Here is a 16265-nt window from a genome sequence, read left to right as displayed (position 1 = left end):
TGCAAAATTATTCGGCCCCTTTACTTTCAGTGCAGCAAACTCACTCCAGAAGTTCAGCGAGGATCTCTGAATGATCCAATGTTGTCCCAAATGACTGATGGTGATAAATAGAATCCACCTGTGTGTAATCAAGTCTCTGTATAAATGCACCTGCTCTGTGATAGTCTCAGGGTTCTGTTGAAAGCGCAGAGAGCATCATGAAGACCAAGAAACACACCAGGCAGGTCCGTAATACTGTTGTGGAGAAGTTTGAAGCCAGATTTGGATACAAAAAGGTTTCCCAAGCTTTAAACATCCCAAGGAGCACTGTGCAAGCGATCATTTTGAAATGGAAGGAGTATCAGACCACTGCAAATCTACCAAGACCTGGCCGTCCCTCTAAACTTTCAGCTCAGACAAGGAGAAGACTGATCAGAGATGCAGCCAAGAGGCCCATGATCACTCTGAATGAACTGCAGAGAACTACAGCTGAGGTGGGAGAGTCTGTCCATAGGACAACAATCAGTCGTACACTGCACAAATCTGGCCTTTATGGAAGAGTGGCAAGAAGAAAGCCATTTCTCAAAAATATCCATAAAAAGTCTCGTCTAAAGTTTGCCACAAGCCACCTGGGAGACACACCAAACATGTGGAAGAAGGTGCTCTGGTCAGATGAAACCAAAATCCAACTTTTTGCCCACAATGCAAAACGATATGTTTGGCATAAAAGCAACACAGCTCATCACCCTCAACACACCATCCCCACTGTCAAACATGGTGGTGACAGCATCATGGTTTGGGCCTGCTTTTCTTCAGCAGGGACAGGTAAGATGGTTAAAATTGAGGGGAAGATGGATGCAGCCAAATACAGGACCATTCTGAAAGAAAACATGTTGGAGTCTGCAAAAGACCTGAAACTGGGATGGAGATTTATCTTCCAACAAGACAATGATCCCAAACATACAGCAAAATCTACAAAGGAATGGTTCACAAATAAAAGTATCCAGGTGTTAAATTGGCCAAGTCAAAGTCCAGACCTGAATCCAATCGAGAATCTGTGGAAAGAGCTGAAAACTGCTGTTCACAAACGCTCTCCATCCAACCTCACTGAGCTCGAGCTGTTTTGCAAGGAAGAATGGACAAGAATTTCAGTCTCTCGATGTGCAAAACTGATAGAGACATACCCCAAGCGACTTGCAGCTGTAATCGCAGCAAAAGGTGGCTCTACAAAGTATTAACGCAAGGGGGCCGAATAATTTTGTACGCCCCACTTTTCTTTTTTTTATTAGTTAAAAAAGTTTCAAAAATCCAATAGATTTCGTTCCACTTCACAATTGTGTCCCACTTGTTGGTGATTCTTCACAAAAAATAAAAATTTTATATCTTTATGTTTGAAGCCTGAAATGTGGCAAAAGGTTGAAAAGTTCAAGGCGGCCGAATACTTTCGCAAGGCACTGTACGTTCCTATTTACTAAGGCCAGCAGCATAAGCATTAAAAATAGTTTAGTTCTGCTTTAAGGGTTTGGAGATTTCAAAGGGGTATTACAAGGAAGTGAATGTTCTGTCCACGGCAAGTTCTTCATTTTTCACACGCATGTTAAAATTAGCATTTTTTTGCTAGAGAAATACTAGAAAGCAGAGGCACTGGAGAATTAAATGTTGGCAAATACTCAAGGAAAAATACACTAAATTTTATTTTAATGCACACAAACACAATATAATATAATTTTTATGTAAAATAAGTAAAAAAAATATCAAAGATGTCAAGACTTTAAATTTATAAATGCCCATGAAATGTTGACACACTACTATACCTACGATTTTCCTGAAATCACCCTTTAAAAGCTGTTTACAGGTTTTCCGTTTGGAGTTAACCATGAATGATGGCCGCAGAATTATTGCTCTCATGCTAGCGTTCTTGGTCGATAGCTCAAGTGTGGGGCATTCGCTGTTTATATACACGCGTGGGAATTACGTGTGTGTTTGCATTTTTATACGTGGGAGAGACAGGGTGCTTCAATTTATAAAAAATATTGTTATTTATTACAATTTATTTTTTTATCTGTTATTTTTTTATTTTTTCATTTACCTTTATTTCTATCACAACAGGACCAACAGGCCCCTAGCATGGGCAGGTGACAGACTCTTTATGGAGGCAGCAGGGTCTATTAGATTTTCAATGTCTCCGTTGCAGCTAATTGTCAGAGACCATGAATCAGACTGAGACAGAAGTACAGATAAATCTCATTTGTTTAATAATAATAAACAAAGTTAAACAGAGTAAACGTCGTCAAAACATAGCCAGAGTTCAGGAACCGGAACAGATAGTCAGACAAGCCTGAACGTCAGGGAGCCAGAGATGAGCGTAATAGAACAGCAAGCAGGATCTGGAGCCAGAAGGAATGTCAGCCAAGCAAGTCATTAACTGGAACACAGGGGAGCGTCTCTAGAGATGTGACCAAGGCGAAGGCAGAGATCATCTGGGTTGGACGGCTTAAGTAGGCAGGACTGATGAGCAGGATATCATCAACACATAGGTGAGTCACTTTGGTGAAATAGGAGGTGGCAATTAGACGACAGCTTAGTGGCCAGCTCAGAGAAGGAAGGGCTGAGCACAGCCCTGACACTAATCAAGCAATAGAATGTGCTTGACTAGCTGCTTCCCAGGCAGTAGTAGCCAGGGAATAACAGCCCTGAAAATAGAAGTGAGAAAATTAGCATTGCTTCTTAGTTTATTAGTTATGCCCCATACACACGGTCAGATTTTCCGATGGAAAATGTGCAATCGGATCATGTTGTTGGAAAATCTGACCGTGTGTGGGCTCCATTGAACTTTTTCTGTCGGATTTTAGAGAGCAGGATCTAAAATTTTCCCACAACAAAATCTGATCACATAAATTCTGATCGTGTGTAGACAATTCTGACGGACAATGTGCCACGCATGCTCAGAATATACTAAGAGACGAAAGCTATTGGCTACTGGCCCGTTTATAGTCCCAACATACGTGTTTGACGTCACCTCGTTCAGAACGGTTGGATCTTCCGACAACTTTGTGCAACCGTGTGTATGCAACACAAATTTCGGTCAAAATCCGTTGGAAAAAATCTGATGGATTTCTGTGGTCAGAATGTCCAATCGTGTGTATGGGGCATTACAGAAGAGATTGGGGAAAAGGTGGCTACACTAAAGCAAAAGTGGGTGGCTGTAGAGCTGCTCATATCCCTGAACAGCCAATCATCAGCTATAATAAATGATACTTTTTATTTGTCTTATGGGCAGCAAGTGGTTAATAACACTTTAATCAGCATGGGGTGGGGAATAATTTTTATAATTTTAAATAAGCAGCTTTAATGCGTGCCTCTTCATACACAGGATACACAAGGCAAGGTCCAAACTGCATAAATAAATAGGATTATTTTAGGTTTCCTGTGGAAGTTTGACTCTTAGCCACCGCTACACAATCACAACAGGCTTTACAATATAAACAATGAACAAGATTTGCTGGGTTTGACATGAAATCCAAAGTCGTGGGTTGTTTAACCTCTGCTCTCAGATCCTCATGTTTCCTCTCTAGAGCACAGGAAATCCAAATTTCCAATAAATTCTGAAAACAAAATAGATGCAAAACTGATGTATGTGCAGCCTGCATATGGTATGTGATCACCTACGGTTGTAAAAGTGAATGATGTACACACGATCGGAATTTTGGCCATCAAAAGACCGATGAGAGCTTCTCATCGAAATATGCGACTGTGTGTATGCTCCATCGGAATTCAGCTGGCCGAATTCCCTCCAGCAAAAATTTGAGAGCATGTTCTCAATTTTTCAGAGGGAAAAACTTTCCATCGGAAATTCCCAACGTATGTATGCAATTCCGAGGCGCAAATACTCACGCATGCTCAAATTCAACTACGTGATGGAAGCTATTGGCTGCTGCCTATTGAACTTCCTTTTTCTACTCCCGTCGTACGCGTTGTACGTCACCGCATTCTTGACAGTCGGAATTTGGTGTGACCGTGTGTATGCAAGACAGCATGAGCGAAATCCCATCGGAATTCCATCGGGAAAACCATCAGAGCTTTTTCCAACCAAAATTCCGATCATGTGAACGCGGCATTAGAAACACAGATCTACATATTTCTACAAAGTAACATACACTGTATTGTCAAAAGTTTTGGGACACCTGCCTTTATACACACATGAACTTTAATGGAATCCCAGTCTTAGTCCGTAGGGTTCAATATTGAGTTGGCCCATCCTTTGCAGCTATAACAACTACAACTCTTCTGGGAAAGCTGTCCACAAGGTTTAGGAATGTGTCTAAGGGAATGTTTGACCATTCTTCCAGAAGCGCATTTGTGAGATCAGGCACTGATGTCGATGAAAAGGCCTGGCTCACAGTCTCCGCACTAATTCATCCCAAAGGTGTTCTATCGGATTGAGATCAGGACTCAGTCAAGTTCCTCCACCAACTTACTCATCCATGTCTTTATGGACCTTACTTTGTGCACTGGTCCAAATCATTTAGGCTGCTTTCACACTGCAGCGGGAGCGGCGTCGGCGGTAAAGTGCCGCTATTTTTAGCGGCGCTTTACCGTCGTTTTAGCGGCGGTGTGCGGGCGCTAGCGGGGTGGTTTTAACCCCCGCTAGCGGACGAAAAGGGGTTAAACCCGCCCGCAAAGCGCCGCTGCAGCGGCGCTTTGCCGGCGGTATTGCCGCGGTGTCCCATTGATTTCAATGGGTAGGAGCGGTTTAGGAGCGGTGAATACACCGCTCCTTCACCGCTGCAAAGATGTGGCTAGCAGAACTTTTTTCACCGTCCTGCCAGCGCATCGCTCCAGTGTGAAAGCCCTCCTTTCACACTGGAGTTAAAGGGGCCGTTTTTTTTCAGGCGTTACACAGGCGCTATTTTTAGCGCTGTAACGCCTGAATACCGCCCCAGTGTGAAAGCAGCCTTAGTGGGGCAGAAATTAAGGTGTGAGGTTTTTTTTTTTTAGGGTTTGTACCTGGCCTCTTAGTTCCATTGAGGGAAACTCACGCCAGAATACCAAGACATTTTGGACAATTTCATGCTCTCAACTTTGTGGGAACAGTTTGGGGATGGCCCCTTCCTGTTCCAACATAACTGCGCACCAGTGCACAAAGCAAGGTTCATAAAGACATGGATGAGCAAGTTTGGGGTGGAGGAACTTGGCTGGCCTGCACCGAGTCCTGACCTCAACCTGATAGAACACCTTTTGAAATGAATTAGAAGAGAGACTGGGAGCCAGGCCTTCTTGCCCAACATTAGTGCCTGATCTCACATATGCGCTGGAAGAATGGTCAAACATTCCCATAGACACACTCCTAAACCTTGTGGACAGCCTTCCCAGAAGAGTTGAAACTGTTATAGCTGCAAACGGTTGGCCAACACAATATGGAACCCTACGGATTAAGACTGGGATGCCATTAAAAGTCATGTGCGTGTAAAGACAGGTGTCCCAATACTTATGAATATAGTGTTTTATCAAGGCCTGTGCATGTCTTTTGAGTATTTATAGACCGCGTCCCCGGCTCTGAGCGCTCAGATTACAATTCCTCCTCGCATTGTTATGACACCGTGGTCAGTCATAAAAGGATGCCTACCCGCACTGATACAATCACAAATTACAAAAATTTGCCAGAAAAAAAAGTCAGATATAGCTTGAGTTTATACAAATAATTAGTGATTCTTCTTGCCTATGTTTCCCCACATGCTTATTCAATTATAAAATCACTCAAAGTATACTAAAGTGGTCTCGAAACTCGTAACTTGAAAATATTGCTGGAAAAGCCACATTACCATACAGTGAGACTTATCAAAGCATAATTAATTGAGCCTGATGTTTCTACTATGCCAATACTATCTTTACTCATTACAGAGTAAAGCCTCGTACACACGGTTGGATTTTCCGAGGGGAAATGTGTGATGACAGGCTGTTTGCGGAAAATCCGACCATGTGTGCGCTCCATCGGACAATTGTCTGATTTTCCGCGGACAAATGTTGGATGGCAGATTTTTAATTTTCTGCGGACAAATGTCTGTTGTCAGATTTTCTGAGCGTGTTTACACAAGTCTGTTGGACAAAAGTCCAAAGTACAAACACGCATGCTCGAAAGCAAGGACAAGCCAGAAGCGGTCGGTCTTCTAAAATAGCGCTCATAATGGAGAATTAACATTTCTTATGTGGAAAATTATGAAATCTCGAAATGCAGCGCTCATTTCTCTTCTTCTTTAATGGGATAATAATGAAGCTGCTTTGCTGGTGATACTGATGGAGTTATTGCAAACAAATTTCCAAAGGATTTTTTTTTCTAGTGATATCAAGAATATTATTATGCTTTTTTTTGGGGGGGGGGGCAAATTACCACAACACCATTATCCTGTAGTTTTTAAGATCAAAGATATAACTATGTTGGTGTTCCTTGTCAATTTTACATTGTGTTTTTTTAACTGCCCACTCCCAAACTGTCATTTGAAGTAAAACACATAGTCAAGTATTATTCTCCACAGTTTTTTTTATTGGGCATTAAAAAGAGAAAACAAATACAATTAGACATGCTATCTGCCAACAGAACTTAACCAAAAAGTGCATTCTATGCATCCAAAAATATAGAAAATATAACAAATCAAATCATTATTATTCAACCAAAAAATAAAATAAAAGCCTCATGCATGTGTCCTGCTTCTTAATATAGGGGGTCAGCAATGCCAAGAGTTGGTGAAAATGGGGGTCCGTCATCCAGAGATAATTCCGAAAATCATCTGGATTATTCTCCTGGAGCTCTCGCAGCAAAGGCATATGACATAATTGGTCACGATTAATAAAGCAACCAATTTTTGGTCCAAGAACTCCTCTTCCTCTTGTTCCTGGACTGGACTTGGGTCAAAGCAATAACTCCAAGGCCAATAATAAATATCACATTTTCTCCTCCAGTTCCGCAAGATGTCTGGTTGATGAACGGCCGATCAGAAACGAACGGAAAAGCACAAAATGGAAAGCGCAAATCGACACACACCAAACTTCTACTAACACGAAATTAGCAGAAGGAGCCCAAAAGGTGGTGCTAAAGAGCTGAAAAACCACGTCGTGTTTGTTGGCCGACAGTTCCTTGCTGTTTGTATACAAGACAAAATCCAGGCACATGCCTTCGGACAAAAGTCTGAGGTTTTGCCTGCAGAAAATCTGATCATGTGTATGAGGCTTTAGGCCTCATGCACACTTGAGCTAAAAAACACTGCTTTTGCAAGCGCTTGGATTTTTTTTTTTTCTGCCTCTAAACTCCACTCCATGTTAATCTAGGTGTTCTTGCACAATATAGGCATTTGCAGGAGTTTAGCGACAGAAAAAAAAAACACTTGTGCATTCAAGAGAAGAGCGTTTTTGAAGATGCTTTTCTCCTGCCAGCAGAAAACAAACACCCAGCGTGCATGGGGCCCTACAGGCTGAAAAAGTCCCCCACCACCAGCGTGTTCAGGAGAGGCACCTTTGGGCAGAAAAAAAACTTGATGCGCCTAAACATTAGACACGCTTAGTGCTTGAGCGTTCATTCCTTCCAATAGCCAGAATAAATTAATGAATGTGCGCTGCATTTGGAGATTTCATAATTTCCCACATCACGAATGTTAATTCTCCATTACGAACGCTAATTTACAAGACCGACCGCTTCTGGCTTGTCCTTGCTTCCGAGCATGTGTGTTTGTACTTTTGTCAGATGGACTTGTGTACACACAATCGCAAAATCAGACAACACACATTTGTTGGTGGAAAATTTGAAAACTTGCTAGCCAAATTTTGCCTGACAAAATTGTCCGACAATTGTCCGATGGAGCATACACACGGTCGGATTTTCCGCCAACAGCCTGACATCCATCATTTCCCGTCGGAAAATCCGATCGCGTGTACGGGGCTTTAGGCTTTGTTCACTCAGGCGTACCTATGCATACATCAGTGTACAGACAGTCCTATTCATGTCAGTTGGGTAAAGAAAGAAGAGAGCACACAAGCTCCTGGTGCAGTATGCTTTTAATATAGTGATAAAAACTGATTAAAACACACTCACAAAATCCGATTTGTATAAAGCATTGCACCCATATGATCGCAATGTTGCCGTAAATGTAGTCTTCTCATGTGGACAGTACTGCTGGTGGCTGCAGCATGACACTCGCTTCCTCAGCTGATAAGCCTACTGAGCTCACAGCAAGGCTGATGGACGCAAGGTTAGTAAGGTTGCTATAACAATGCGTTTCGGAGGGGCGGGGCCTCCTTTTTCAAGTCCCCCTCCAAAACGCGTTGTCATATGAACCTTGCTATCACCCATTTTGCTGCCTATCTCCCCGCTCACGCAGTGCCGTGCACAGAGCCGGCCTGTCGAGTGACCATGCGTGTGTGCACCAGCCTTGCTGTGAGTTCAGCATGTTTGTCAGCTGAGGGAGGGAGTGTCATGCTGCAGCATGCATTCTGTTGTAATATGCGGCCCACATTGTATTTCCTACATTCCTCTAGTGTTTTTCATATAATATTCATTTTTCACATATCAGAAACTTTTTTCTATATCATTTTTGTTTTTAATTTTCATTTTGTTATTCCCTCGATGCAGCTCCCACGATATTTATGTCTGTCACCGGTGTCTCTGATTGATGTTTTTGCAGAGATATCTGTAGGTTCCATGAAGTTGTTCTCACCTCCTGGCCTCCTGTAAAGTGGCGCTGGTACAGCTTCCTATTTCCGGGCCATTGTAATATGGCGCAAAATCGGAAGTGACATATCAAACTACAAAAATATTGCGCACTCTGTCCCCAGAAATAAGATTTCTGACATTCTGTTGAGGGCTGCATATATAAGTTTGCTGGATGCTGGTAATTAGAGGATCCTGATGATGCACGTGGTGAGAAACGGCAGTTGAGCTATATCTTACATGCCTGAGGTCCAGCCGTCACTCTGTTACAGTTTGGCGGCATCAGATGTAGGTTTCGAATACCAGCATACATGTTCAGTGATTTTACATATGTGGATTGTATGAGTCATATTGATACGCCTGAGGTTCACCATTCTTACTGAGATTGGCAGCATCAGATGTCAGTTGTGGATTTTAGCAACATATTTTCACGCACCTTATTGTAGCCATGCCCCGTAGGGGTTGCTGAATGTTGTGGTTCACCTGTCACCCTGCTCAGCCCGGCATCCATCTCTCAGGTACTCAGAGACAGACCAGTCCATAAGCTTTGTTTTTTGTATTTTATTGAGGGGATTGAACTTGGATGGGAATAGGAAATTATGGGATGCCCAGAATAATTCAGTGAAACTTGCTTGGGACTACTATATACACTCCTATATATACACTCCGGTCTTCTCTCCAGCACAACTCTTGCTTAAGACCTCTTTCGCTTCACTCCTCCAGCACTTCACTTGCTGCAGACTGTTACTCCTCCAGCAATGACATATCTCCACTGCCCTTCCCACAGTCCACTCCTCTGGTTCTGCACCCATCTCAAACTGCAAACTCCCAGTTCTCTCAGGCTGCAACCACTTGTCCTCCCTGGAGTCTCTTAGAAGTGTTCTCTCCCGCTGTCCTCTCCTTGCTCTCTCATGTGCCTCTCTCCCACCATCTCTTCTCTCATCCTGGATGCACCCAAGCCCAAGTCACCCCCCCCCCCCCCCCAGACTGGGAAGATCCCTGTGGGCTCTGACAGCCTCCACACACTCTTACTCCAGCTCTTCTACCAGACAACTCCTCCCCAGCTGTGCTGACCCTGGGTATTTAATGAGGCCTGCCCCCTGCCAATCCAAGTTGGGGATTGGTCAAGGCTCCTCAAAATACCCCAGGCAGCTCCACCTCTCCTCTCCTTCTCTTTTTCTAGCACCTTCTAGAAAGAAGAGGGAGGTGACAGTGATGCTACCTTTGAGTCACCCCGCCCTGCCCTAAACCACTCCCAGACCAGAATAAAAACAAGGCCTAGCCACCAGCCAGGCCTGCCTAAATTGTCCTACTCTGCTAGAAAAAGCAATACTCTAGTTAGGTAGGTGCTAGCTAGAGTGTGCTACATTATGTATGTGCATTTTATTGTTTTTAAAAAGGTTTTAAATTTTTACTGCTTTGGCATTACCAATAAATACTACACTATAAGCTTTTTTTTCTTTGGCATTGGTGACTTGTTTTTGGTTAGATGACAGCGAGTATTACCTCTTATATTCATTTGAAGTGCCTTGGAGAAAGTTTATACCTGGTGGATCTTGTCAATTACACTATATATATATATCCAATAAGAAGGATCATAAAGTATTGAACGAATTTTGATGTTCTATGTTGGAAAACATCTGGGTCTGGAGAGTTTGCACTCTTAATGTTTCGATGGAGGCAATACACTACGGTGGAGGATTTTCAGTTGCTGATCACTACTGTTCATATATGAATGTTTATCATTTATATATTGTCTGATGACTCTTTATGCACTATGTATGGGATTTACTTAATTATCACGTGTGGTATAGTAATTTTTAAGCGCTGTATTTTCCTTTACATGTACGATACGGTGTTTTGTATATCTGCACTGATTGCACGCTGCTTAAACGTCAGCAGCTACAAACACTGCAGCTGCTGCCTTTTAATAAGGACACTTACCTGTCCAGGGAGCCTGCGATGTCGGCCCCGAGGGTGATCCATCCATCGGATCGGGTGCAGGCGACGCCAGTCCAACTAAGGGAAACCAGCAGCGGAGCCTTCAGGCTTCACTGACGGTTTCCTAATGCGCATGGACGAGTTGCGCATCGCTTCCTGAATGGCCCCGTCATCTTCTGGGACACACACAAGTCCCAGAAGGCAGCAGGGGGAAAAGAGGACTTGACGCACTGTGCCGCCGCGAAACTGGGGCAGAAGTACACAAGGTACTTCATAAAAGGTAGGTAAGGAAAAAAAATTAAATATCCAAAATCGAGTGGTGGAGGGGTTGTCATTCCTTTAAGATAAAGTTGTAAAAATGGGTGGAACTCCACTTTAATATCAACCTAATTAGCGCTAACACACACCTTTTTGAAATGTGTGGGCATTGTACTGGGATCCTTGGCATTGTCTGCGACTGTTACTCTCTTCCTTCTGACTACCACTTTCTGAGTGGCATCCTCTCCCCTCCCAATACCTAAAAACCCACCACCACATCAACTCCACCCATAGCTCCACAGCTGATCCTCATCCTTCTCACCCCACACCTGACCATCTTCCCCACCCTCAACACTGTGTGTGACCCCCAACTCTCTTACCATCGCCATTTCATGCCCCATTACACCTGTACCCATCCTCTCTGCTCTCACCATCACACCTGACCCCAATCTTCCCCCACCACTCTCACGACTTCTGCACACCCACATTTCACTTAAAAATGCACATCAATGTGTCCCCTACTGTACCAGTGCACAATCCTATGTTCACGTGTCAATGAAGGGGCAAATGTAAATGTTTGCTAGTTTGTATTTAAAATGGCGCCATAGCAAATGTGATTCCATTGTAACTAATGAAAAATACTTTCATTAAAAAAAAATCTTTCTTAATTGGTTTACATCACGTCTATATTACATTATTAATGCAGTTGCTAGGTATATGTTTTTTTTTCTGAATAATTTTGGACCAATAAATCCATCATATATGTTGTGATGAAAGCCATATAGCAAAGATGTCAATGTATTATACAATATATATTATATACAATAAAAGCGTTGTAGCTGGCTTTGGGCGAGACATGGGTGCAGAAAGTCATGTGATCTACTATATGTGGAACAAGACGCAGTTCATTCACATGAAATGAGCCAAGAGTTTAATACTTGGAAGTCCTTCAAACTACATTTTTTCATTTGAAAATTCCTAAAACAAAGTCCGATTTCAAAATGATATTTTCCACTAAGAATAAGCAAAACTGAAAGATCGGCATACTAAGAATAAGGAACATGTGTCATCTATTGCAAGATATCACAATGTCCTAAAAAAGTTATATTTTTCGTTTTGATTTTCTTTTCCTAGTATAATAATTTTTATTAAAATTAGAAGCAAAATAAGAGAAGAAACAAGTAAAGTGAAAGAATAGCCACTATTACTAATCAACATAACACTTAGTCAACAGTCGACCGTAATAAGTAACTGGCAAAACAAAATAAGAGAGAGGGTAGGAAAATTGGGGAGGGGAACTATAGAAGCAAGAATTGGAAAACAAAAACAGAATAGAGAACAGATCAGGGAAATGAGAGTTGCTTCTCTCTGCTACTTTTCAATTTCTTTTCTTTTTTTTTTTGAAGAATATGTACTGTATGTGCCATTCAGTATATAATAGAAAAAGAAGCATAGCATTGGTCATTCAATGACAGTCTGCCGGTCGGTAGAGTGTATACAGAACCATGTAAACCAGAATTACAAAGATTGACATATACAGTATAGGAAGGCATAGCATAACTAAGAAGAAAGACTTATGCCCCATACACACGGTCGGAAATTCCAACGGAAAAAGTCTGATCGGATTATGTTGTCAGAAAATCCGATCGTATGTGGGCTCTATTGGACTTTTTCCGTAGGAATTTTTGATGGAAAAGGTTTGAGAGCTGGATCTAAAATTTTCCGACAACAAAATCCTATCAGACTTTTTCCGATCGTGTGTAGAGAATTCCGACGCAAAAAGTGCCACGCATGCTCAGAAAAAATTTGGAGACAAAAGCTATTGGCTACTGGCCTCTACATAGTACGTTTTTATACGTCACCTCATTCCGAAACGATCTGATTTTCCAACAACTTTGTGCGACCGTGTGTATGCAACAAAAGTTTCGGCCAAAATCCATTGGAAAAAATCCAACGGATTTTGTGGTCGGAATGTCCGACCATGTGTATGGGGCATAACAGTTTAACCTATCCAATAGGGATGTACATCTTCACTGGCCTCACAATTCAATTATGATTATCCGGTCCACGATTTGATTTGATTCGATTCCACGATGCATCATGATTACTGCACACGGTTTTCATCCAAAAAATTCAAGCAGTCATAAGAACTCAATTTTTTTTTAATTGTATCTGTTCTTAAAATCTTAAAAAAAAAACAACACTCCCTGCATGTAGCAAAGTGTAAACATAGCAGACAACTTAAAGAGGAGCTCCAGACTGCCCCCAAATGACTACAGAAGATGGTAAGAGAGTGCAGACATGATACAGAAGATGGTCAGAGACTGCAGACATGATACAGGAGATGGTCAGAGACTGTGCAGACATAATACAGGAGATGGTCCGAGACTGTGCAGACATGATACAGGAGATGATCAGAGACTGTGCAGACATGATACAGGAGATGGTTAGAGACTGCAGACATGATACAGGAGATGGCCAGAGACTGCAGACATGATACAGGAGATGGTCAGAGACTGCAGACATGATACAGGAGATGGTCACAGACTGCAAACATGATACAGGAGATGGTCAGAGACTGTGCAGACATGATACAGGAGATGGCCAGAGACTGCAGACATGATACAGGAGATGGTCAGAGACTGTGCAGACATGATACAGGAGATGGTCAGAGGCTGCAGACCTGCTGGATGTGGTAAGGGAGGTAGTAGTAGTAGTAGTAAAAAAAGTAGTAAAAAAAACGTACATTTTATTTAAACAAATGAGTGGCATAACAGTTTAAAAGTGGCAAAACGCCATCAGCAAAAAGTGTCAAACACAGGAACTTCCGGTAACGGCCGTAACCAGATGTGACGTCACCAAGCTCCTCCCTACACGTTACGTCACACCACACATGACTTTTTCAAGGGTTACCCTTTTCATCATCTGCTTCTCCTTCAGTACTCACAGCTGTCCCCGCCGCAGCGATCATCCCAGACTGTCCCCCATGTCTTCCTCCTCATCCAGCGCCCATGTTCTCCTCCATCCCCCCTTCTTCTTCTCTGGTCCCCCTTCATGTCCTCCTCCTCTGCCCTCTGTGTCTTCCTCCTCCAGGGATCTGTCAGGAGAAATTATGGTATGTCATTTACTGGCCCCTTTCTTTCCTGAACGGGGCACAGTGAGCGTTCATTACCAATCGCTCCTGTGTCCTGTGATAACTGAGCAGAGTAACCTGTGTGTTCCTCTGCTTCAGTTTATGCATGGAGAGGTGCCGCTGTCTTCTCTCCATTCATCTTCAATGCAGAGAAAAGGACTGGAGAATCTGTGTCCTCTGTCCCTTTCTCTGTCTCAAATGGGAGATGTCAGGGGTCTCTGTTTAGATCCCTGACATGTCACCAAATCCCCCAACAGGGCTGATAAATTAAAAAAGGAAATAAATAAATATTCCAAAATAAAATTGTAAAAAAAAAAATTGTTAATAAAAAATTAAAACAACTGACACCACAACCGCCCCCCCCCCCCCCCAATACCAACACGGTCCAGAGCCCCAAGCCCTCCCCCCACCCCCAAAGAGGATTGGGAAAAAAATTAAGAACAAATTAACTTGTAAAAAGAGAATACATAAAGATAAAAAAAAATTACCAACACCGTCCACTGCCCTACTGACATGACCACTGCCCTACTGACAACGACCACTGCCCTACTGACACCAACCACTGACCCTGACCACTGCCCTACTGACACCATCCACTGACACAGACCACTGCCCTACTGACACGACTACTGACACCGACCACTTTCCTACTGACACCGACCACTGACACCGACCACTGCCCTACTGACACCGACCACTGCCCTACTGACACCGACCACTGACACTGACCACTGCCCTACTGACACTGACACCGACCACTGCCCTACTGACACCAACCACTGACACCGACCACTGCCTTACAGACACCGACCACTTCCCTACTGACACGACTACTCACACCGACCACTGTCCTGACACCGACCACTGACACTGACACCGATTACTGACACCGACCATTGCCCTACTGACACCGACCACTGGCCCACTAACACCACCCACTGCCCCACTGACACAGTCCGCTGTCCCACTGACATTGTCCGCTGCCCGACTGACACTGCCTGCTGCCCGACTGACACTGTCCGCTGCCCGACTGACACTGTCCACTGCCCCACTGACTGTCCACTGCCCCACTGACTCCGTCCATTGCCCCACTGACACTGTCCACTGCCCGACTGACACTGTCCACTGCCCCACTGACACTGTCCACTGCCCCACTGACACTGTCCACTGCCCCACCGACACCGTCCACTGCCCCACTGACACTGTCCACTGCCCCACCGACACCGTCCACTGTCCCATCCCCCCACCCCCTTTCCCAAAAGCACTGTGAAAAAAATATATTTAAAAAAGCAACCTGGACTATACTACTATCCTCCCTACCCAGTTTTTCTCTGTGGTACCATTTGTCTTTTACAAAAAAAACATTGTAGTTAGTTAACATAGTTAACAAGTAGTTAGAAAACCTGTGGGGAGTGTCGATGAACTATGAGGGTGCTCATTTGCTCCCTAACATTTCAATGAAAACTACAAGCTGTTTGCTGCTGTGTTCATTCACTCACAGATCTGTGTCAATTAATGACGTGGCTGTGTGGGTGGAGCAATGCAGCTTTTAAAAAGTGACAGCGGGCAAGGGGAGAGGATCCCTCGCCTGCTATCATGGGGATGGGGGGATGCAGGTAGACCATGAGCATGTTAGATGTTACACCCTAAATATGGGTGTAATGTGTAACATGTTTCAAACGGTGAACTTACTTTTTATTAATAATACATTATTGTCATTGTATAAAAAACATAGAACAAAATCCCCAAGAGTCAGATCCCTCGCACAGACCCCTCCCCCTTGCACGTCAGAGGCCTTTTCCTCTTCCTATTCTTGTGAGCATCTAATTACTGTGTGTGCTGGCCCAGCTCTTTTGACCCTCCCTACACCTCCTTACATAACCTTGTATGTAGCCACTGGGGGAGGAGTGAAAGAGAATACTATAGAACAGGAATTTGCAATTAGCGGACCTCCAGCTGTTGCAGAGCTACAAGTCCCATGAGGCATAGCAAGACTCTGACAGCCACAAGCATGACACCCAGAGGCATGATGGGACTCGTAGTTTTGCAACAGCTGGAGGTCTGCTAATTGCATATCTCTGCTATAGAGGGTCACTTGAGTGACAGCTTGCTGATATCACATCCAAGATGGTGGCACCCAGCAGCAGTCTCAGGTCTTTGGATGTCTGCACAAGCAAGGCTTTTACAAGTAAATAATGGGCATAAAATATGTTAAATGCACATATAATCTTACAGCAAGATTTCTGTTTAAATTAT

The 16265-nt window shown here is 43.4% G+C and overlaps 1 protein-coding gene across 1 annotated transcript in view; it reads left to right on the top strand.

The window, feature by feature from the left end:
• NINJ1 (ninjurin 1) overlaps positions 1 to 16265 on the top strand; it is a 109805-nt gene that overhangs the window by 65701 nt on the left and 27839 nt on the right. The window lies entirely within an intron of this gene.

The sequence above is a fragment of the Lithobates pipiens genome, unplaced genomic scaffold (genome assembly GCF_037356315.1).
Source record: "Lithobates pipiens isolate NorthernLeopardFrog02 unplaced genomic scaffold, aLitPip1_a1.2 Scaffold_23, whole genome shotgun sequence".
NCBI lineage: Eukaryota > Metazoa > Chordata > Amphibia > Anura > Ranidae > Lithobates > Lithobates pipiens.
This window is presented reverse-complemented; position numbering and strand designations above follow the sequence as displayed.